This window comes from Phyllobates terribilis, unplaced genomic scaffold (genome assembly GCF_046119375.1).
Source record: "Phyllobates terribilis strain yellow unplaced genomic scaffold, ASM4611937v1 Scaffold_8__6_contigs__length_399053987, whole genome shotgun sequence".
In the NCBI taxonomy this organism is placed as follows: Eukaryota; Metazoa; Chordata; class Amphibia; order Anura; family Dendrobatidae; genus Phyllobates; species Phyllobates terribilis.
Window position 1 is genome coordinate 350,251,145 of NW_027362768.1, and position 22,527 is coordinate 350,273,671.

At 60.5% G+C, this 22,527-nt stretch overlaps 1 protein-coding gene and 1 long non-coding RNA gene across 6 annotated transcripts in view; one reads left to right on the forward strand and one right to left on the reverse strand.

The window, feature by feature from the left end:
• The window catches only part of LOC141156559 (uncharacterized), an 810,169-nt gene that overhangs the window by 512,828 nt on the left and 274,814 nt on the right, over window positions 1-22,527 (reverse strand). The window lies entirely within an intron of this gene.
• LOC141156558 (UDP-glucuronic acid decarboxylase 1-like) overlaps window positions 1-22,527 on the forward strand; it is a 94,560-nt gene that overhangs the window by 3,193 nt on the left and 68,840 nt on the right. The window lies entirely within an intron of this gene.

The window sequence follows — 22,527 nt, forward strand, 5'->3', positions numbered from 1 at the left end:
GGTCCGCGTCCTCTCTGGCCCGCGTCCTCGTCCTTTTTGGACCGCGTCCTCGTCCTCTCTGGCCCGCGTCCTCTTTGGCCCACGTCCTCTCTGGCCCGCGTCCTCTCTGGCCTCCGGCCTCGTCCTCTCTGGCCCGGGTCCTCTATGGCCCGCGTCCTCGTCCTTTTTGGCCCGCGTCCTCGTCCTTTTTGGCCCGCGTCCTCGTCCTTTTTGGCCCGCGTCCTCGTCCTTTTTGGCCCGCGTCCTCGTCCTTTTTGGCCCGCGTCCTCGTCCTCTTTGGCCCGTGCCCTCGTCCTTTTTGGCCCGCGTCCTCGTCCTTATTGGCCTACGTTCTTTTCCTTTATGGCCCGCTTCCTCGTCCTTTTTCGCCTGCGTCCTCCATACCTTGTCCTTTTGGCCCGCGTCCTTGTCCTCTGGCCCGCGTCCTCCATACCTCGTCCTTTTGGACCGCGTCCTCCATACCTCGTCCCTTTTGGCCCGCGTCCTCCATACCTCGTCCTCTGGCCCACGTCCTCGTCCTCTGGCTGGCGTCCTCCTTACCTCGTTCTTTTGGCCCGCGTCCTCAATACCAGGTCCCCTGTCCCAGGTCCTTCATACCTCGTCCTTTTGGCCCGCGTCCTCCATTCCTCGTCCTCTGGCCCGCGTCCTCCATACCTGGTCCTTTTTGGCCCGCGTTCTTTTCTGGCCCGCGTACTTCATACCTCGTCCTTTTTGGTCCGCGTCCTCGTACTTTGGCCCGCGTCCTCCATACCTGGTCCTTTGGCCCGTGTCTTCCATACCTGGTCCTTTTGGCCCATGTCCCCCGTACCTGGTCCTTTTGGCCCGCGTCCTCCATACCTGGTTCTTTGGCCCGCATCCTCCATACCTGGTCCTTTTGGCCCGCGTCCTCCTCACCTTGTCCTTTTGGCCCGCGTCCTCCATACCTCGTCCCTTTTGGACCGCGTCCTTCATACCTCGTCCTCTGGCCCACGTCCTCGTCCTCTGGCCCGTGTCCTCCTTACCTCGTTCTTTTGGCCCGCGTCCTCCATACCTGGTTCCCTGGCCCGCGTCCTCCATACCTGATCCCCTAGCCGGCGTCCTTTTGGCCCGCATCCTCCATACCTCGTTCTCTGGCCCGCAACCTCGTCCTCTGCCCCGCGTCCTCCTTACCTCGTTCTTTTGGCCCGCGTCCTCCATACCTGGTCCCCTGTCCCGCATCCTCCATACCTCGTCCTTTTACCCGCGTCCTCCATACCTCGTCCTTTGGCCCGTGTCCTCGTCCTCTGGCCCGCGTCCTCCATACCTGGTCCTTTTCTGGCCCGCGTCCTTTTCTGGCCCGCGTCCTCGTCCTTTTTGGCCCGCGTCCTCGTCCGCTTTTGCCCGCGTCCTCCATACCTCGTCTTCTGGCCCGCGTCCTCCATACCTCGTCCCTTTTGGTCCTCGTCCTCCGGGCCCGCGTCCTTTTCTGGCCAGCGCCCTTTACAGGCCCGCGTCCTTCATACCTTGTCCTTTTTGGCCCGCGTCCTCGTCCTCTGGCCCGCGTCCTCCATACCTGGTCCTCTGGCCCGCGTCCTCCATACCTCGTCCATTTTGGTCCTCGTCCTCCGGGCCCGCGTCCTTTTCTGGCCAGCGCCCTTTACAGGCCCGCGCCCTTCATACCTTGTCCTTTTTGGCCCGCGTCCTCGTCCTCTGGCCCGCGTCCTCCATACCTGGTCCTCTGGCCCGCATCCTCCATACCTGGTCCTTTTGGCCCGCGTCCTCCATACCTGGTCCTTTTGGCTCGCGTCCTCCATACCTGGTCCTTTTGGCCCGAGTCCGCCATACCTGGTCCTCTGGCCCGCGTCCTCCATACCTGGTCCTTTTGGCACGCGTCCTCCACACCTCGTCCTTTTGGCCCGCGTCCTCCACACCTCGTCGCTTTTGGTCCTCGTCCTCTGGCCTGCGTCCTCCATACCTCGTACTCTGGCCCGCGTCCTCGTCCTTTTGGCCCGCGTCCTCCATGCCTCATCCTCTGGCCCACGTCCTCGTCCTCTGGCCAGCGTCCTCCTTACCTCATTCTTTTGGCCCGCGTCCTCTATACCTGGTCTCCTGGCACGCGTCCTCCATACCTGGTCCCCAGGACAGCGTCCTTTTGGCCCGCGTCCTCCATACCTCATCCTCTGGCCCGCATCCTCATCCTCTGGCCAGCATCCTCCTTACCTCGTTCTTTTGGCCCACGTCCTCCAAACCAGGTCCCATGTCCCGCGTCCTTCATACCTCGTCCTTTTGGCCCGCGTCCTCCATTCCTCGTCCTCTGGCCCGCGTCCTCCATACCTGGTCCTCTTTGGACCACGTCCTCCATACCTGGTCCTTTTTGGCCCGCGTTCTTTTCTGGCTCGCGTCCTTCATACCTCATCCTTTTTGGACCGCGTCCTCGTCCTCTGGCCCGCATCCTTGTACTTTGGCTCGCGTCCTCCATACCTGGTTCTTTGGCCCGTGTCCTCCATACCTGGTCCTTTTGGCCCGTGTCCCCCATACCTGATCCCTTTGGCCCGCGTCCTCCATACCTGGTCCTTTTGGTCCCCGCATCCTCCCTACCTGGTCCTTTGGCCCGCGTCCTCCACACCTTGTCCTTTTGGCCCGCGTCCTCCACACCTTGTCCTTTTGACCCGCGTCCTCCATACCTCGTCTCTTTTGAACCGCGTCCTTCATACCTCATCCTCTGGCCCGCGTCCTCGTCCTCTGGACCGTGTCCTCCTTACCTCGTTCTTTTGGCCTGCGTCCTCCATACCTGGTCCCCTGGCCCGCGTCCTCCATACCTGGTCCCCTAGCCCGCGTCCTTTTGGCCCGCATCCTCCATACCTCGTCCTCTGGCCCGCGTCCTCCATACCTCGTCCTTTTTGCCCGCGTCCTCCATACCTGGTCCTTTTTGGCCCGCGTCCTCGTCCACTGGCCCGCGTCCTCCATACCTGGTCCTTTTTGGCCCGCGTCCTCCATACCTGGTCCTTTTTGGCCCGCGTCCTTTCCTGGCCCGCGTCCTTCATACCTTGTCCTTTTGGGCCCGCGTCCTCGTTCCTTGGCCCGCGTCCTCCATACCTGGTTTTCTGGCCCGCGTCCTCCATACCTGGTCCTTTTAGGCCCGCGTCCTCCATACCTGGTCCTTTTGGCCCGCGTCCTCCATACCTGGTCCTTTTGGCCCGCGTCCTCCATACCTGGTCCTTTTGGCCCGCGTTCTCCATACCTGGTCCTCTGGCCCGCATCCTCCATACCTGGTCCTTTTGGCCCGCGTCCTCCACACCTCATCTTTTTGGCCCATGTCCTCCACACCTCGTCCCTTTTGGCCCGCGTCCTCGTCGTGTGGCCCGTGTCCTCCATACCTCGTCCTCTGACCCGCGTCCTCATAACCTCGTTCTTTTAGCTCGGGTCCTCCAGACCTGGTCCCCTGGCCCACGTCCTCCATACCTCTTCCTTTTGGCCCGCGTCCTCCATACCTTGTCCTCTGGCCCTCGTCCTCGTACTCTGACCCGCGTCCTCGTCCTCTGACCCGCGTCCTCCATACCTGGTCCTTTTTGGCCCGCGTCCTCCATACCTGGTCCTTTTTGGCCCGCGTCCTTTTCTGGCCCGCGTCCTTCATACCTGGTCCTTTTTGGCCCGCGTCCCCCATACCTGGTCCTTTTTGGCCCGCGTCCTACATACCTGGTCCTTTTTGGCCCGCGTCCTACATACCTGGTCCTTTTTGGCCCGCGTCCTCCATACATGGTCCTTTTTGGCCCGCGTCCTCAATACCTGGTCTTTTTTGACCCGCGTCCTCCATAACTGGTCCTTTTTGGCCCGCATCCTCCATACCTGGTTCTTTTTGGCCCGCGTCCTCCATACCTGGTCCTTTTGGCCTGTGTCCTCCACACCTCGTCCCTTTTGGCCCGAGTCCTCGTCGTCTGGCCCGCGTCCTCCATACCTCGTCCTCTGGCCCGCGTCCTCCTTACCTCGTTCTTTTAGCCCGGGTCCTCCAGACCTGGTCCCCTGGCCCGCGTCCTCCATACCTCGTCTATTTTGAACCGCGTCCTTCATACCTCGTCCTCTGGCCCGCGTCCTCGTCCTCTGGACCGTGTCCTCCTTACCTCGTTCTTTTGGCCTGCGTCCTCCATACCTGGTCCCCTGGCCCGCGTCCTCCATACCTGGTCCCCTGGCCCGCGTCCTCCATACCTGGTCCCCTAGCCCGCGTCCTTTTGGCCCGCATCCTCCATACCTCGTTCTCTGTCCCGCAACCTCGTCCTCCGGCCCGCGTCCTCCTTACCTCGTTCTTTCAGCCCTCGTCCTTCATACCTGGTCCCCTGTCCCGCGTCCTCCATACCTCGTCCTTTTTGCCCGCGTCCTCCATACCTGGTCCTTTTTGGCCCGCGTCCTCGTCCTCTGGCCCGCGTCCTCCATACCTGGCCTTTTTTGGCCCGCGTCCTCCATACCTGGTCCTTTTTGGCCCGCGTTCTTTTCTGGCCCGCGTCCTTCATACCTTGTCCTTTTGGGCCCGCGTCCTCGTTCTTTGGCACGCGTCCTCCATACCTGGTTTTCTGGCCCGCGTCCTCCATACCTGGTCCTTTTAGGCCCGCGTCCTCCATACCTGGTCCTTTTGGCCCGCGTCCTCCATACCTGGTCCTTTTGGCCCGCGTCCTCCATACCTGGTCCTCTGGCCCGCGTCCTCCATACCTGGTCCTTTTGGCCCGCGTCCTCCACACCTCATCCTTTTGGCCCGTGTCCTCCACACCTCGTCCCTTTTGGCCCGCGTCCTCGTCGTCTGGCCCGCGTCCTCCGTACCTCGTCCTCTGGCCCGCGTCCTCATAACCTCGTTCTTTTATCCCAGGTCCTCCAGACCTGGTCCCCTGGCCCACGTCCTCCATACCTCTTCCTTTTGGCCCGCGTCCTCCATACCTTGTCCTCTGGCCCTCGTTCTCGTACTCTGACCCGCGTCCTCGTCCTCTGACCCGCGTCCTCCATACCTGGTCCTTTTTGGCCCGCGACCTCCATACCTGGTCCTTTTTGGCCCGCGTCCTTTTCTGGTCCGCGTCCTTCATACCTTGTCCTTTTGGGCCCGCGTCCTCGTTCTTTGGCCCGCGTCCTCCATACCTGGTTTTCTGGCCCGTGTCCTCCATACCTGGTCCTTTTGGCCCGCGTCCTCCAAACCTGGTCCTTTTGGCCCGCGTCCTCCATATCTGGTCCTTTTGGCCTGCGTCCTCCATACCTGGTCCTTTGGCCCGCGTCCTCCACACCTGGTCCTTTTGGCCCGCGTCCTCCACACCTCATCCTTTTGGCCCGTGTCCTCCACACCTCGTCCCTTTTGGCCGCGTCCTCGTCGTCTGGCCCGTGTCCTCCATACCTCGTCCTCTGGCCCGCGTCCTCATAACCTCGTTCTTTTAGCCCGGGTCCTCCAGACCTGGTCCCCTGGCCCACGTCCTCCATACCTCTTTCTTTTGGCCCGCGTCCTCCATACCTTGTCCTCTGGCCCTCGTCCTCGTACTCTGACCCGCTTCCTCGTCCTCTGACCCGCGTCCTCCATACCTGGTCCTTTTTGGCCGGCGTCCTCCATACATGGTCCTTTTTGGCCCGCGTCCTTCATACCTAGTCCTTTTTGGCCCGCGTCCTCCATACCTGGTCCTTTTTGGCCCGCGTCCTCCATACCTGGTCCTTTTTGGCCCGCGTCCTACATACCTGGTCCTTTTTGGCCCGCGTCCTCCATACCTGGTCTTTTTTGGCCCGCGTCCTCCATAAATGGTCCTTTTTGGCCCGCATCCTCCATACCTGGTTCTTTTTGGCCTGCGTCCTCCACACCTCGTCCCTTTTGGCCCGAGTCCTCGTCGTCTGGCCCGCGTCCTCCATACCTCGTTCTTTTAGCCCGGGTCCTCCAGACCTGGTCCCCTGGCCCGCGTCCTCCATACCTCGTCTATTTTGAACCGCGTCCTTCATACCTCGTCCTCTGGCCCGCGTCCTCGTCCTCTGGACCGTGTCCTCCTTACCTCGTTCTTTTGGCCTGCGTCCTCCCTACCTGGTCCCCTGGCCCGCGTCCTCCATACCTGGTCCCCTAGCCCGCGTCCTTTTGGCCCACATCCTCCATACCTCGTTCTCTGTCCCGCAACCTCGTCCTCTGGCCCGCGTCCTCCTTACCTCGTTCTTTCAGCCCTCGTCCTTCATACCTGGTCCCCTGTCCCGCGTCCTCCATACCTCGTCCTTTTTGCCCGCGTCCTCCATACCTGGTCCTTTTTGGCCCGCGTCCTTGTCCTCTGGCCCGCGTCCTCCATACCTGGCCCTTTTTGGCCCGCGTCCTCCATACCTGGTCCTTTTTGGCCCGCGTTCTTTTCTGGCCTGTGTTCTTCATACCTTGTTCTTTTGGGCCCGCGTCCTCGTTCTTTGGCACGCGTCCTCCATACCTGGTTTTCTGGCCCGCGTCCTCCATACCTGGTCCTTTTGGCCCGCGTCCTCCATACCTGGTCCTTTTGGCCCGCGTCCTCCATACCTGGTCCTTTTGGCCCGCGTCCTCCATACCTGGTCCTTTTGGCCCGCGTCCTCCATACCTGGTCCTTTTGGTCCGCGTCCTCCATACCTGGTCCTTTTGGCCCGCGTCCTCCACACCTCATCCTTTTGGCCCGTGTCCTCCACACCTCGTCCATTTTGGCCCGCGTCCTCGTCGTCTGGCCCGCGTCCTCCATACCTCGTCCTCTGGCCCGCGTCCTCATAACCTCGTTCTTTTATCCCGGGTCCTCCAGACCTGGTCCCCTGGCCCACGTCCTCCATACCTCTTCCTTTTGGCCCGCGTCCTCCATACCTTGTCCTCTGGCCCTCGTCCTCGTACTCTGACCCGCGTCCTCGTCCTCTGACCCGCGTCCTCCATACCTGGTCCTTTTTGGCCCGCGTCCTCCATACCTGGTCCTTTTTGGCCCGCGTCCTTTTCTGGCCCGCGTCCTTCATACCTTGTCCTTTTGGGCCCGCGTCCTCGTTCTTTGGCCCGCGTCCTCCATACCTGGTTTTCTGGCCCGTGTCCTCCATACCTGGTCCTTTTGGCCCGCGTCCTCCATACCTGGTCCTTTTGGCCCGCGTCCTCCATACCTGGTCCTTTTGGCCCGCGTCCTCCATACCTGGTCCTTTTGGCCCGCGTCCTCCATACCTGGTCCTTTTGGCCCGCGTCCTCCATACCTGGTCCTTTTGGCCCGCGTCCTCCACACCTCATCCTTTTGGCCCGTGTCCTCCACACCTCGTCCATTTTGGCCCGCGTCCTCGTCGTCTGGCCCGCGTCCTCCATACCTCGTCCTCTGGCCCGCGTCCTCATAACCTCGTTCTTTTATCCCGGGTCCTCCAGACCTGGTCCCCTGGCCCACGTCCTCCATACCTCTTCCTTTTGGCCCGCGTCCTCCATACCTTGTCCTCTGGCCCTCGTCCTCGTACTCTGACCCGCGTCCTCGTCCTCTGACCCGCGTCCTCCATACCTGGTCCTTTTTGGCCCGCGTCCTCCATACCTGGTCCTTTTTGGCCCGCGTCCTTTTCTGGCCCGCGTCCTTCATACCTTGTCCTTTTGGGCCCGCGTCCTCGTTCTTTGGCCCGCGTCCTCCATACCTGGTTTTCTGGCCCGTGTCCTCCATACCTGGTCCTTTTGGCCCGCGTCCTCCATACCTGGTCCTTTTGGCCCGCGTCCTCCATACCTGGTCCTTTTGGCCCGCGTCCTCCATACCTGGTCCTCTGGCCCGCGTCCTCCATACCTGGTCCTTTTTGCCCGCATCCTCCACACCTCATCCTTTTGGCCCGTGTCCTCCACACCTCGTCCCTTTTGGCCGCGTCCTCGTCGTCTGGCCCGCGTCCTCCATACCTCGTCCTCTGGCCCGCGTCCTCATAACCTCGTTCTTTTAGCCCGGGTCCTCCAGACCTGGTCCCCTGGCCCACGTCCTCCATACCTCTTCCTTTTGGCCCGCGTCCTCCATACCTTGTCCTCTGGCCCTCGTCCTCGTACTCTGACCCGCTTCCTCGTCCTCTGACCCGCGTCCTCCATACCTGGTCCTTTTTGGCCGGCGTCCTCCATACATGGTCCTTTTTGGCCCGCGTCCTCCATACCTAGTCCTTTTTGGCCCGCGTCCTCCATACCTGGTCCTTTTTGGCCCGCGTCCTCCATACCTGGTCCTTTTTGGCCCGCGTCCTCCATACCCGGTCCTTTTTGGCCCGCGTCCTCCATACCTGGTCCTTTTTGGCCCGCGTCCTCCATACCTGGTCCTTTTTGGCCCGCGTCCTCCATACCTGGTCGTTTTTGGCCCGCATCCTCCATACCTGGTTCTTTTTGGCCCGCGTCCTCCATACCTGGTCCTTTTTGGCCGGCGTCCTCCATACCTGGTCCTTTTTGGCCCGCGTCCTCCATACCTGGTCATTTTTGGCCCGCATCCTCCGTACCTGGTTCTTTTTGGCCCGCGTCCTCCATACCTGGTCCTTTTTGGCCCGCGTTCTTTTCTGGCCCGCGTCCTTCATACCTTGTCCTTTTGGGCCCGTGTCCTCGTTCTTTGGCACGCGTCCTCCATACCTGGTTTTCTGGCCCGCGTCCTCCATACCTGGTCTTTTTAGGACCGCGTCCTCCATACCTGGTCCTTTTGGCCCGCGTCCTCCATACCTGGTCCTTTTGGCCCGCGTCCTCCATACCTGGTCCTTTTGGCCCGCGTCCTCCATACCTGGTCCTCTGGCCCGCGTCCTCCATACCTGGTCCTTTTGGCCCGCGTCCTCCACACCTCATCCTTTTGGCCCGTGTCCTCCACACCTCGTCCCTTTTGGCCCGCGTCCTCGTCGTCTGGCCCGCGTCCTCCATACCTCGTCCTCTGGCCCGCGTCCTCATAACCTCGTTCTTTTATCCCGGGTCCTCCAGACCTGGTCCCCTGGCCCACGTCCTCCATACCTCTTCCTTTTGGCCCGCGTCCTCCATACCTTGTACTCTGGCCCTCGTCCTCGTACTCTGACCCGCGTCCTCGTCCTCTGACCCGCGTCCTCCATACCTGGTCCTTTTTGGCCCGCGTCCTCCATACCTGGTCCTTTTTGGCCCGCGTCCTTTTCTGGCCCGCGTCCTTCATATCTTGTCCTTTTGGGCCCGCGTCCTCGTTCTTTGGCCCGCGTCCTCCATACCTGGTTTTCTGGCCCGTGTCCTCCATACCTGGTCCTTTTGGCCCGCGTCCTCCATACCTGGTCCTTTTGGCCCGCGTCCTCCATACCTGGTCCTTTTGGCCCGCGTCCTCCATACCTGGTCCTCTGGCCCGCGTCCTCCATACCTGGTCCTTTTGGCCCGCGTCCTCCACACCTCATCCTTTTGGCCCGTGTCCTCCACACCTCGTCCCTTTTGGCCGCGTCCTCGTCATCTGGCCCACGTCCTCCATACCTCGTCCTCTGGCCCGCGTCCTCATAACCTCGTTCTTTTAGCCCGGGTCCTCCAGACCTGGTCCCCTGGCCCACGTCCTCCATACCTCTTCCTTTTGGCCCGCGTCCTCCATACCTTGTCCTCTGGCCCTCGTCCTCGTACTCTGACCCGCTTCCTGGTCCTCTGACCCGCGTCCTCCATACCTGGTCCTTTTTGGCCGGCGTCCTCCATACATGGTCCTTTTTGGCCCGCGTCCTCCATACCTAGTCCTTTTTGGCCCGCGTCCTCCATACCTGGTCCTTTTTAGCCCGCGTCCTCCATACCTGGTCCTTTTTGGCCCGCGTCCTCCATACCTGGTCCTTTTTGGCCCGCGTCCTCCATACCTGGTCCTTTTTGGCCCGCATCCTCCATACCTGGTTCTTTTTGGCCCGCGTCCTACATACCTGGTCCTTTTTGGCCCGCGTCCTCCATACCTGGTCATTTTTGGCCCGCATCCTCCATACCTGGTTCTTTTTGGCCCGCGTCCTCCATACCTGGTCCTTTTGGCCTGTGTCCTCCACACCTCGTCCCTTTTGGCCCGCGTACTCGTCGTCTGGCCCGCGTCCTCCATACCTCGTCCTCTGGCCCGCGTCCTCCTTATCTTGTTCTTTTAGCCCGGGTCCTCCAGACCTGGTCCCCTGGCCCACGTCCTCCATACCTCGTCCTTTTTGCCCGCATCCTCCATACCTTGTCCTTTGGCCCGTGTCCTCGTCCTCTGGCCCGCGTCCTCCATACCTGGTCCTTTTTGGCTCGCGTCCTCCATACCTTGTCCTTTTTGGCCCGCGTCATTTTCTGGCCCGCGTCCTTCATACCTCGTCCTTTTTGGCCAGCGTCCTCATCCTCTGACCCTCGTCATCGTTCTTTGGCCCGCGTCCCCCATACCTGGTTTTCTGGCCCGCGTCCTCATACCTGGTCCTTTTGGCCCGCGTCTTCCATACTTGGTCCTTTTTTGGCCCGCGTCCTCCATAGCTGGTCCTTTTTGGCTCGCGTCCTCCATACCTTGTCCTTTTTGGCCCGCGTCATTTTCTGGCCCGCGTCCTTCATACCTCGTCCATTTTGGCCCGCGTCCTCATCCTCTGACCCGCGTCATCGTTCTTTGGCCCGCGTCCCCCATACCTGGTTTTCTGGCCCGCGTCCTCATACCTGGTCCTTTTGGCCCGCGTCCTCCATACCTGGTCCTTTTTTGGCCCGCGTCCTCCATACTTGGTCCTTTTTTGGCCCACGTCCTCCATACCTGGTCCTTTTTGGACCGCGTCCTCCACACCTCATCCTTTTGGCCCGTGTCCTCCACACCTCGTCCCTTTTGGCCGCGTCCTCGTCGTCTGGCCCGTGTCCTCCATACCTCGTCCTCTGGCCCGCGTCCTCATAACCTCGTTCTTTTAGCCCGGGTCCTCCAGACCTGGTCCCCTGGCCCACGTCCTCCATACCTCTTTCTTTTGGCCCGCGTCCTCCATACCTTGTCCTCTGGCCCTCGTCCTCGTACTCTGACCCGCTTCCTCGTCCTCTGACCCGCGTCCTCCATACCTGGTCCTTTTTGGCCGGCGTCCTCCATACATGGTCCTTTTTGGCCCGCGTCCTTCATACCTAGTCCTTTTTGGCCCGCGTCCTCCATACCTGGTCCTTTTTGGCCCGCGTCCTCCATACCTGGTCCTTTTTGGCCCGCGTCCTACATACCTGGTCCTTTTTGGCCCGCGTCCTCCATACCTGGTCTTTTTTGGCCCGCGTCCTCCATAAATGGTCCTTTTTGGCCCGCATCCTCCATACCTGGTTCTTTTTGGCCTGCGTCCTCCACACCTCGTCCCTTTTGGCCCGAGTCCTCGTCGTCTGGCCCGCGTCCTCCATACCTCGTTCTTTTAGCCCGGGTCCTCCAGACCTGGTCCCCTGGCCCGCGTCCTCCATACCTCGTCTATTTTGAACCGCGTCCTTCATACCTCGTCCTCTGGCCCGCGTCCTCGTCCTCTGGACCGTGTCCTCCTTACCTCGTTCTTTTGGCCTGCGTCCTCCCTACCTGGTCCCCTGGCCCGCGTCCTCCATACCTGGTCCCCTAGCCCGCGTCCTTTTGGCCCACATCCTCCATACCTCGTTCTCTGTCCCGCAACCTCGTCCTCTGGCCCGCGTCCTCCTTACCTCGTTCTTTCAGCCCTCGTCCTTCATACCTGGTCCCCTGTCCCGCGTCCTCCATACCTCGTCCTTTTTGCCCGCGTCCTCCATACCTGGTCCTTTTTGGCCCGCGTCCTTGTCCTCTGGCCCGCGTCCTCCATACCTGGCCCTTTTTGGCCCGCGTCCTCCATACCTGGTCCTTTTTGGCCCGCGTTCTTTTCTGGCCTGCGTTCTTCATACCTTGTTCTTTTGGGCCCGCGTCCTCGTTCTTTGGCACGCGTCCTCCATACCTGGTTTTCTGGCCCGCGTCCTCCATACCTGGTCCTTTTGGCCCGCGTCCTCCATACCTGGTCCTTTTGGCCCGCGTCCTCCATACCTGGTCCTTTTGGCCCGCGTCCTCCATACCTGGTCCTTTTGGCCCGCGTCCTCCATACCTGGTCCTTTTGGTCCGCGTCCTCCATACCTGGTCCTTTTGGCCCGCGTCCTCCACACCTCATCCTTTTGGCCCGTGTCCTCCACACCTCGTCCATTTTGGCCCGCGTCCTCGTCGTCTGGCCCGCGTCCTCCATACCTCGTCCTCTGGCCCGCGTCCTCATAACCTCGTTCTTTTATCCCGGGTCCTCCAGACCTGGTCCCCTGGCCCACGTCCTCCATACCTCTTCCTTTTGGCCCGCGTCCTCCATACCTTGTCCTCTGGCCCTCGTCCTCGTACTCTGACCCGCGTCCTCGTCCTCTGACCCGCGTCCTCCATACCTGGTCCTTTTTGGCCCGCGTCCTCCATACCTGGTCCTTTTTGGCCCGCGTCCTTTTCTGGCCCGCGTCCTTCATACCTTGTCCTTTTGGGCCCGCGTCCTCGTTCTTTGGCCCGCGTCCTCCATACCTGGTTTTCTGGCCCGTGTCCTCCATACCTGGTCCTTTTGGCCCGCGTCCTCCATACCTGGTCCTTTTGGCCCGCGTCCTCCATACCTGGTCCTTTTGGCCCGCGTCCTCCATACCTGGTCCTTTTGGCCCGCGTCCTCCATACCTGGTCCTTTTGGCCCGCGTCCTCCATACCTGGTCCTTTTGGCCCGCGTCCTCCACACCTCATCCTTTTGGCCCGTGTCCTCCACACCTCGTCCATTTTGGCCCGCGTCCTCGTCGTCTGGCCCGCGTCCTCCATACCTCGTCCTCTGGCCCGCGTCCTCATAACCTCGTTCTTTTATCCCGGGTCCTCCAGACCTGGTCCCCTGGCCCACGTCCTCCATACCTCTTCCTTTTGGCCCGCGTCCTCCATACCTTGTCCTCTGGCCCTCGTCCTCGTACTCTGACCCGCGTCCTCGTCCTCTGACCCGCGTCCTCCATACCTGGTCCTTTTTGGCCCGCGTCCTCCATACCTGGTCCTTTTTGGCCCGCGTCCTTTTCTGGCCCGCGTCCTTCATACCTTGTCCTTTTGGGCCCGCGTCCTCGTTCTTTGGCCCGCGTCCTCCATACCTGGTTTTCTGGCCCGTGTCCTCCATACCTGGTCCTTTTGGCCCGCGTCCTCCATACCTGGTCCTTTTGGCCCGCGTCCTCCATACCTGGTCCTTTTGGCCCGCGTCCTCCATACCTGGTCCTCTGGCCCGCGTCCTCCATACCTGGTCCTTTTTGCCCGCATCCTCCACACCTCATCCTTTTGGCCCGTGTCCTCCACACCTCGTCCCTTTTGGCCGCGTCCTCGTCGTCTGGCCCGCGTCCTCCATACCTCGTCCTCTGGCCCGCGTCCTCATAACCTCGTTCTTTTAGCCCGGGTCCTCCAGACCTGGTCCCCTGGCCCACGTCCTCCATACCTCTTCCTTTTGGCCCGCGTCCTCCATACCTTGTCCTCTGGCCCTCGTCCTCGTACTCTGACCCGCTTCCTCGTCCTCTGACCCGCGTCCTCCATACCTGGTCCTTTTTGGCCGGCGTCCTCCATACATGGTCCTTTTTGGCCCGCGTCCTCCATACCTAGTCCTTTTTGGCCCGCGTCCTCCATACCTGGTCCTTTTTGGCCCGCGTCCTCCATACCTGGTCCTTTTTGGCCCGCGTCCTCCATACCCGGTCCTTTTTGGCCCGCGTCCTCCATACCTGGTCCTTTTTGGCCCGCGTCCTCCATACCTGGTCCTTTTTGGCCCGCGTCCTCCATACCTGGTCGTTTTTGGCCCGCATCCTCCATACCTGGTTCTTTTTGGCCCGCGTCCTCCATACCTGGTCCTTTTTGGCCGGCGTCCTCCATACCTGGTCCTTTTTGGCCCGCGTCCTCCATACCTGGTCATTTTTGGCCCGCATCCTCCGTACCTGGTTCTTTTTGGCCCGCGTCCTCCATACCTGGTCCTTTTTGGCCCGCGTTCTTTTCTGGCCCGCGTCCTTCATACCTTGTCCTTTTGGGCCCGTGTCCTCGTTCTTTGGCACGCGTCCTCCATACCTGGTTTTCTGGCCCGCGTCCTCCATACCTGGTCTTTTTAGGACCGCGTCCTCCATACCTGGTCCTTTTGGCCCGCGTCCTCCATACCTGGTCCTTTTGGCCCGCGTCCTCCATACCTGGTCCTTTTGGCCCGCGTCCTCCATACCTGGTCCTCTGGCCCGCGTCCTCCATACCTGGTCCTTTTGGCCCGCGTCCTCCACACCTCATCCTTTTGGCCCGTGTCCTCCACACCTCGTCCCTTTTGGCCCGCGTCCTCGTCGTCTGGCCCGCGTCCTCCATACCTCGTCCTCTGGCCCGCGTCCTCATAACCTCGTTCTTTTATCCCGGGTCCTCCAGACCTGGTCCCCTGGCCCACGTCCTCCATACCTCTTCCTTTTGGCCCGCGTCCTCCATACCTTGTACTCTGGCCCTCGTCCTCGTACTCTGACCCGCGTCCTCGTCCTCTGACCCGCGTCCTCCATACCTGGTCCTTTTTGGCCCGCGTCCTCCATACCTGGTCCTTTTTGGCCCGCGTCCTTTTCTGGCCCGCGTCCTTCATATCTTGTCCTTTTGGGCCCGCGTCCTCGTTCTTTGGCCCGCGTCCTCCATACCTGGTTTTCTGGCCCGTGTCCTCCATACCTGGTCCTTTTGGCCCGCGTCCTCCATACCTGGTCCTTTTGGCCCGCGTCCTCCATACCTGGTCCTTTTGGCCCGCGTCCTCCATACCTGGTCCTCTGGCCCGCGTCCTCCATACCTGGTCCTTTTGGCCCGCGTCCTCCACACCTCATCCTTTTGGCCCGTGTCCTCCACACCTCGTCCCTTTTGGCCGCGTCCTCGTCATCTGGCCCACGTCCTCCATACCTCGTCCTCTGGCCCGCGTCCTCATAACCTCGTTCTTTTAGCCCGGGTCCTCCAGACCTGGTCCCCTGGCCCACGTCCTCCATACCTCTTCCTTTTGGCCCGCGTCCTCCATACCTTGTCCTCTGGCCCTCGTCCTCGTACTCTGACCCGCTTCCTGGTCCTCTGACCCGCGTCCTCCATACCTGGTCCTTTTTGGCCGGCGTCCTCCATACATGGTCCTTTTTGGCCCGCGTCCTCCATACCTAGTCCTTTTTGGCCCGCGTCCTCCATACCTGGTCCTTTTTGGCCCGCGTCCTCCATACCTGGTCCTTTTTGGCCCGCGTCCTCCATACCTGGTCCTTTTTGGCCCGCGTCCTCCATACCTGGTCCTTTTTGGCCCGCATCCTCCATACCTGGTTCTTTTTGGCCCGCGTCCTACATACCTGGTCCTTTTTGGCCCGCGTCCTCCATACCTGGTCATTTTTGGCCCGCATCCTCCATACCTGGTTCTTTTTGGCCCGCGTCCTCCATACCTGGTCCTTTTGGCCTGTGTCCTCCACACCTCGTCCCTTTTGGCCCGCGTACTCGTCGTCTGGCCCGCGTCCTCCATACCTCGTCCTCTGGCCCGCGTCCTCCTTATCTTGTTCTTTTAGCCCGGGTCCTCCAGACCTGGTCCCCTGGCCCACGTCCTCCATACCTCGTCCTTTTTGCCCGCATCCTCCATACCTTGTCCTTTGGCCCGTGTCCTCGTCCTCTGGCCCGCGTCCTCCATACCTGGTCCTTTTTGGCTCGCGTCCTCCATACCTTGTCCTTTTTGGCCCGCGTCATTTTCTGGCCCGCGTCCTTCATACCTCGTCCTTTTTGGCCAGCGTCCTCATCCTCTGACCCTCGTCATCGTTCTTTGGTCCGCGTCCCCCATACCTGGTTTTCTGGCCCGCGTCCTCATACCTGGTCCTTTTGGCCCGCGTCTTCCATACTTGGTCCTTTTTTGGCCCGCGTCCTCCATAGCTGGTCCTTTTTGGCTCGCGTCCTCCATACCTTGTCCTTTTTGGCCCGCGTCATTTTCTGGCCCGCGTCCTTCATACCTCGTCCATTTTGGCCCGCGTCCTCATCCTCTGACCCGCGTCATCGTTCTTTGGCCCGCGTCCCCCATACCTGGTTTTCTGGCCCGCGTCCTCATACCTGGTCCTTTTGGCCCGCGTCCTCCATACCTGGTCCTTTTTTGGCCCGCGTCCTCCATACTTGGTCCTTTTTTGGCCCACGTCCTCCATACCTGGTCCTTTTTGGACCGCGTCCTCCATACCTGTTTTTTTTTGGCCCGCGTCCTCCATACCTGGTCCTTTTTCGACCGCATCCTCCATACCTGGTCCTTTTTGGCCCGATTCCTCCATACCTGGTCCTTTTTGGCCCGCGTCCTCCATACCTCGTCCTTTTTGGCCCGTGTCCTCCATACCTGGTCCTTTTTGGCCCGCGTCCTCCATACCTGGTCCTTTTGGCCCGAGTCCTCCATACCTCGTCCTTTTTGGCCTGCGTCCTCCATACCTCATCCTTTTTGGCCCGCGTCCTCCATACCTGGTCCTTTTTGGCCCCGCGTCCTCCATACCAGGTCCTTTTTGGCCCGCGTCCTTTTCTGCCCCGCGTCCTTCATACCTCGTCTTTTGTGGCCCGCGTACTCATCCTCTGGTCCGCGTCCTCGTACTTTGGGCCGCATCCTCCATACCTGGTCCCCCTAGCCCGCGTCCTCCATACCTGGTCCCCTAGCCCGTGTCCTTTTGGCCCGCGTCCTCCATACCTCGTTCTCTGGCCGGCAACCTCGTTCTTTTGGCCCGCGTCCTCCTTACCTAGTTCTTTTGGCCCGCGTACTCCATACCTCGTCCTCTGGCCCGCGTCCTCGTCCTCTGGCCCGTGTCCTCCTTACCTCATTCTTTTGGCCCGCGTCCTCCATACCTGGTCTCCTAGCCTGCGTCCTCCATACCTGGTCCCCTAGCCCGCGTCCTTTTAGCCCGCGTCCTCCATGTAACATACCTGGCGGCGTCCTTGCATAGTGGTCCATCTCCCACTGTGCAAGAGCGCGCACTTGATCTCCAGTCCAGGGTGTCTCTCTGGCTTCCCTCCATGCTGTCTGTTTGCTTCTGTGTCTGCTGCTTATGGGCGGCGCCCGATCACTTCCTGCTTTTTGTACCTGCTGCAGGCACACCCTTTGTGCGTCCTCAGCCTATTGCTGTCTGTCACCTGGTATTTAAACCAGCTGCCCCATTAACCCATGCCTGAGCATCTTGCCCTGTCAGTTGGCTTTTGTCTCTGACATGCCAGGTCCTGTCTATGTTACCTGTCTTGCAGTATCTGTTCCCATGTCTGTACTGTGTCCTATCTGTGTACCTTAACCTGCAGTCTGTACTCGTTCCTTGCCTGTTCGTTCCGCCTTCCTGGAGGCTGTATTTCCAGGCCAGTCTGAACACGCTCCTTGCCTGTTCGTCCCGCCTCTCTGGGGGCCGTATTCCCAGACCCGCTCCTGTATCCCGCTGCAGTGTCGGTCTCCTCCGTACACTCAGTTCCAGTCTGAACTCTCTCCTATCTTTTACCTGTTTTTTCTCTATGTCCGTTCCTTTCCTTTTTCTGCAGAGTCTGAACTCGTACCTACTCCTGCTCGTTGTCACTGTACTTCCGTTTGTGAGTTTGTGGTCCACTCGCTACTTCTCTGCAAGTACCCTGTGGGTATCTGGTTCTGCCTTTCCCTTCTAGTCTGTTCCGTGTGAACAGAGCCCTGTTCCTTCCGCGTCTGCGGTTTTCGCTTTGCTCTGCTCTGTCCACCGCGTCTGCGGTTTTCGCTTTGCTCAGCTCTGTCCGCCGCGTCTGCGGTTTTCGCTTTGCTCAGCTCTGTCCGCCGCGTCTGCGGTTTTTGCTTTGCTCAGCTCTGTCCGCCGCGTCTGCGGTTTTCGCTTTGCTCAGCTCTGTCCGCCGCGTCTGCGGTTTTCGCCTTGCTCAGCTCTGTCCGTCGCGTCTGCGGTTTTCGCTTTGCTCAGCTCTGTCCGCCGCGTCTGCGGTTTTTGCTTTGCTCAGCTCTGTCCGCCGCGTCTGCGGTTTTTGCTTTGCTCAGCTCTGTCCGCCGCGTCTGCGGTTTTCGCTTTGCTCAGCTCTGTCCGCCGCGTCTGCGGTTTTCGCCTTGCTCAGCTCTGTCCGCCGCGTCTGCGGTTTTCGCTTTGCTCAGCTCTGTCCGCCGCGTCTGCGGTTTTCGCTTTGCTCAGCTCTGTCCGCCGCGTTTGCGGTTTTCGCTTTGCTCAGCTCTGTCCACCGCGTTTGCGGTTTTCGCTTTGCTCAGCTCTGTCCACCGCGTCTGCGGTTTTCGCTTTGCTCAGCTCTGTCCACCGCGTCTGCGGTTTTCGCTTTGCTCAGCTCTGTCCACCGCGTCTGCGGTTTTCGCTTTGCTCAGCTCTGTCCACCGCGTCTGCGGTTTTCGCTTTGCTCAGCTCTGTCCACCGCGTCTGCGGTTTTCGCTTTGCTCAGCTCTGTCCACCGCGTCTGCGGTTTTCGCTTTGCTCAGCTCTGTCCACCGCATCTGCGGTTTTCGCTTTGCTCAGCTCTGTCCACCGCGTCTGCGGTTTTCGCTTTGCTCAGCTCTGTCCACCGCGTCTGCGGTTTTCGCTTTGCTCAGCTCTGTCCACCGCGTCTGCGGTTTTCGCTTTGCTCAGCTCTGTCCACCGCGTCTGCGGTTTTCGCTTTGCTCAGCTCTGTCCACCGCGTCTGCGGTTTCGAATTTGTCTCCCAGTCTGTACTGGACCCTACCCAGCTTGTGCTCTAGTCTGCCTGTTCCTGTATTCCCCGGTGTGGGTCAACAGCCGTGTCCGGAGTCTGACCTGGAGTAGACCCTGGTTCCTCTGCTCAGTTCCTCCCTGGTGCACTGGCGTCGTATGCCGTCGTGCGACCTTGGTCGGATCGGGCAGATACTTAGTTACGCCCCTCCAGGCACTCTCCGGTTCATGGCACAGTGGAATCACTACATAAACACGCACACGCCAGTCAGTCCGGGCGTGTGCATTACACTCCATACCTCGTTCTCTGGCCCGCAACCTCGTCCTCTGGCCCGCGTCCTCCTTACCTCGTCCTTTGGCCCGCGTCCTCATCCTGTGGACCGCGTCCTCGTTCTTTGGCTCGAGTCCCCCATACCTGGTCCTTTTTTGGCCCACGTCCTCCATACCTGGTCCTTTTTGGACCGCGTCCTCCATACCTGTTTTTTTTTGGCCCGCGTCCTCCATTCCTGGTCCTTTTTGGCCCGAGTCCTCCATACCTCGTCCTTTTTGGCCCGCGTCCTCCATACCTCGTCCTTTTAGGCCCGCGTCCTCCATACCTCGTCCTTTTAGGCCCGCGTCCTCCATACCTGGTTCTTTTTGGCCCGCGTCCTCCATACCTGGTCCTTTTTGGACTGCGTCCTCCTTACCTGGTCCTTTTTGGCCCGCGTCCTCCATACCTGGTCCTTTTTGGCCCGTGTCCTTCATACCTGGTCCTTTTTGGCCCGCGTCCTCCATACCTGGTCCTTTTTGGCCCGCGTCCTCCATACCTGGTCCTTTTTGGCCCGCGTCCTCCATACCTGGTCCTTTTTTGGCCCGCGTCCTCCATAGCTGGTCCTTTTTTGGCTCGCGTCCTCCATACCTTGTCCTTTTTGGCCCGCGTCATTTTCTGGCCCGCGTCCTTCATACCTCGTCCATTTTGGCCCGCGTCCTCATCCTCTGACCCGCGTCATCGTTCTTTGGCCCGCGTCCCCCTTACCTGGTTTTCTGGCCCGCGTCCTCATACCTGGTCCTTTTGGCCCGCGTCCTCCATACCTGGTCCTTTTTTGGCCCGCGTCCTCCATACTTGGTCCTTTTTTGGCCCACATCCTCCATACCTGGTCCTTTTTGGACCGCGTCCTCCATACCTGTTTTTTTTTGGCCCGCGTCCTCCATACCTGGTCCTTTTTCGACCGCATCCTCCATACCTGGTCCTTTTTGGCCCGATTCCTCCATACCTGGTCCTTTTTGGCCCGCGTCCTCCATACCTGGTCCTTTTTGGCCCGCGTCCTCCATACCTCGTCCTTTTTGGCCCGCGTCCTCCATACCTGGTCCTTTTTGGCCCGCGTCCTCCATACCTGGTCCTTTTTGGCCCGAGTCCTCCATACCTCGTCCTTTTTGGCCTGCGTCCTCCATACCTCATCCTTTTTGGCCCGCGTCCTCCATACCTGGTCCTTTTTGGCCCGCGTCCTCCATACCAGGTCCTTTTTGGCCCGCGTCCTTTTCTGCCCCGCGTCCTTCATACCTCGTCTTTTGTGGCCCGCGTACTCGTCCTCTGGTCCGCGTCCTCGTACTTTGGGCCGCATCCTCCATACCTGGTCCCCTAGCCCGCGTCCTCCATACCTGGTCCCCTAGCCCGTGTCCTTTTGGCCCGCGTCCTCCATACCTCGTTCTCTGGCCGGCAACCTCGTCCTCTGGCCCGCGTCCTCCTTACCTCGTTCTTTTGGCCCACGTACTCCATACCTCGTCCTCTGGCCCGCGTCCTCGTCCTCTGGCCCGTGTCCTCCTTACCTCATTCTTTTGGCCCGCGTCCTCCATACCTGGTCTCCTAGCCTGCGTCCTCCATACCTGGTCCCCTAGCCCGCGTCCTTTTAGCCCGCGTCCTCCATACCTCGTTCTCTGGCCCGCAACCTCGTCCTCTGGCCCGCGTCCTCCTTACCTCGTCCTTTGGCCCGCATCCTCATCCTGTGGACCACGTCCTCGTTCTTTGGCTCGAGTCCCCCATACCTGGTCCTTTTTTGGCCCACGTCCTCCATACCTGGTCCTTTTTGGACCGCGTCCTCCATACCTGTTTTTTTTTGGCCCGCGTCCTCCATACCTGGTACTTTTTGGCCCGAGTCTTCCATACCTCGTCCTTTTTGGCCCGCGTCCTCCATACCTCGTCCTGTTAGGCCCGCGTCCTCCATACCTGGTTCTTTTTGGCCCACGTCCTCCATACCTGGTCCTTTTTGGACTGCGTCCTCCTTACCTGGTCCTTTTCGGCCCATGTCCTCCATACCTCGTCCTTTGGCCCCCGTCCTCGTCCTCTGGCCCGCGTCCTCATCCTCTGGCCCGCATCCTCCATACCTTGGCCTTTTTGGCCCGCGTCCTCCATACCTGGTCCTATATGGCCCGCGTCCTTTTCTGGCCCGCGTCCATCATACCTCGTCCTTTTGGGCCCACATCCTCGTCCTCTGGTCCGCGTCCTCGTTCTTTGGCCCGCGTCCTCCATACCTGGTTTTCTAGCCCGCGTCCTCCATACCTGGTCATTTAGGTCCGCGTCCTCCATACCTGGTCCTTCTGGCCCGCATCCTCCATACCTGGTCCTTTTTGGCCCGTGTCCTTCATACCTGGTCCTTTTTGGCCCGCGTCCTCCATACCTGGTCCTTTTTGGCCCGCGTCCTCCATACCTGGTTCTTTTTGGCCCGCGTCCTCCATACCTGATCCTTTTTGGACTGCGTCCTCCTTACCTGGTCCTTTTCGGCCCGTGTCCTCCATACCTTGTCCTTTGGCCCGCGTCCTCGTCCTCTGGCCTGCGTCCTCATCCTCTGGCCCGCGTCCTCCATACCTGGTCCTTTTTGGCCCGCGTCCTCCATACCTGGTCCTTTTTGGCCCGCGTCCTCAATACCTGGTCTTTTTTGGCCCGCGTCCTCCATACCTGGTCCTTTTTGGCCCGCATCCTCCATACCTGGTTCTTTTTGGCCCGCGTCCTCCATACCTGGTCCTTTTGGCCTGTGTCCTCCACACCTCGTCCCTTTTGGCCCTCGTCCTCGTCGTCTGGCCCGCGTCCTCCATACCTCGTCCTCTGGCCCGCGTCCTCCTTACCTCGTTCTTTTAGCCCGGGTCCTCCAGACCTGGTCCCCTGGCCCACGTCCTCCATACCTCTTCCTTTTGGCCCGCATCCTCCATACCTTGTCCTCTGGCCCGAGTCCTCGTACTCTGACCCGCGTCCTCGTCCTCTGGCCCGCGTCCTCCATTCCTGGACCTTTTTGGCCCGCGTCCTCCATACCTGTTCCTTTTTGGCCCGCATCCTCCATACCTGGTCCTTTTTGGCCCGTGTCCTCCATACCTGGTCCTTTTTGGCCCGCGTCCTCCATACCTGTTTTTTTTTTTTGGCCGCGTCCTCCATACCTGGTCCTTTTTGGCCCGCGTCCTCCATACCTGGTCCTTTTTTGGCCCACGTCCTCCATACCTGGTCCTTTTTGGACCGCGTCCTCCATACCTGGTCCTTTTTGGCCCGAGTCCTCCATACCTCGTCCTTTTTGGCCCGCGTCCTCCATACCTCCTCCTTTTAGGCCCGCGTCCTCCATACCTGGTTCTTTTTGGCCCGCGTCCTCCATACCTGGTCCTTTTTGGACTGCGTCATCCTTACCTGGTCCTTTTCGGCCCGTGTCCTCAATACCTTGTCCTTTGGCCCGCGTCCTCGTCCTCTGGCCCGCGTCCTCATCCTCTGGCCCGCGTCCTCCATACCTGGTCCTTTTTGGCCCGCGTCCTCCATACCTGGTCCTTTTTGGCCCGCGTCCTCAATACCTGGTCTTTTTTGGCCCGCGTCCTCCATACCTGGTCCTTTTTGGCCCGCGTCCTCCATACCTGGTCCTTTTGGCCTGTGTCCTCCACACCTCGTCCCTTTTGGCCCTCGTCCTCGTCGTCTGGCCCGCGTCCTCCATACCTCGTCCTCTGGCCCGCGTCCTCCTTACCTCGTTCTTTTAGCCCGGGTCCTCCAGACCTGGTCCCCTGGCCCACGTCCTCCATACCTCTTCCTTTTGGCCCGCGTCCTCCATACCTTGTCCTCTGGCCCGAGTCCT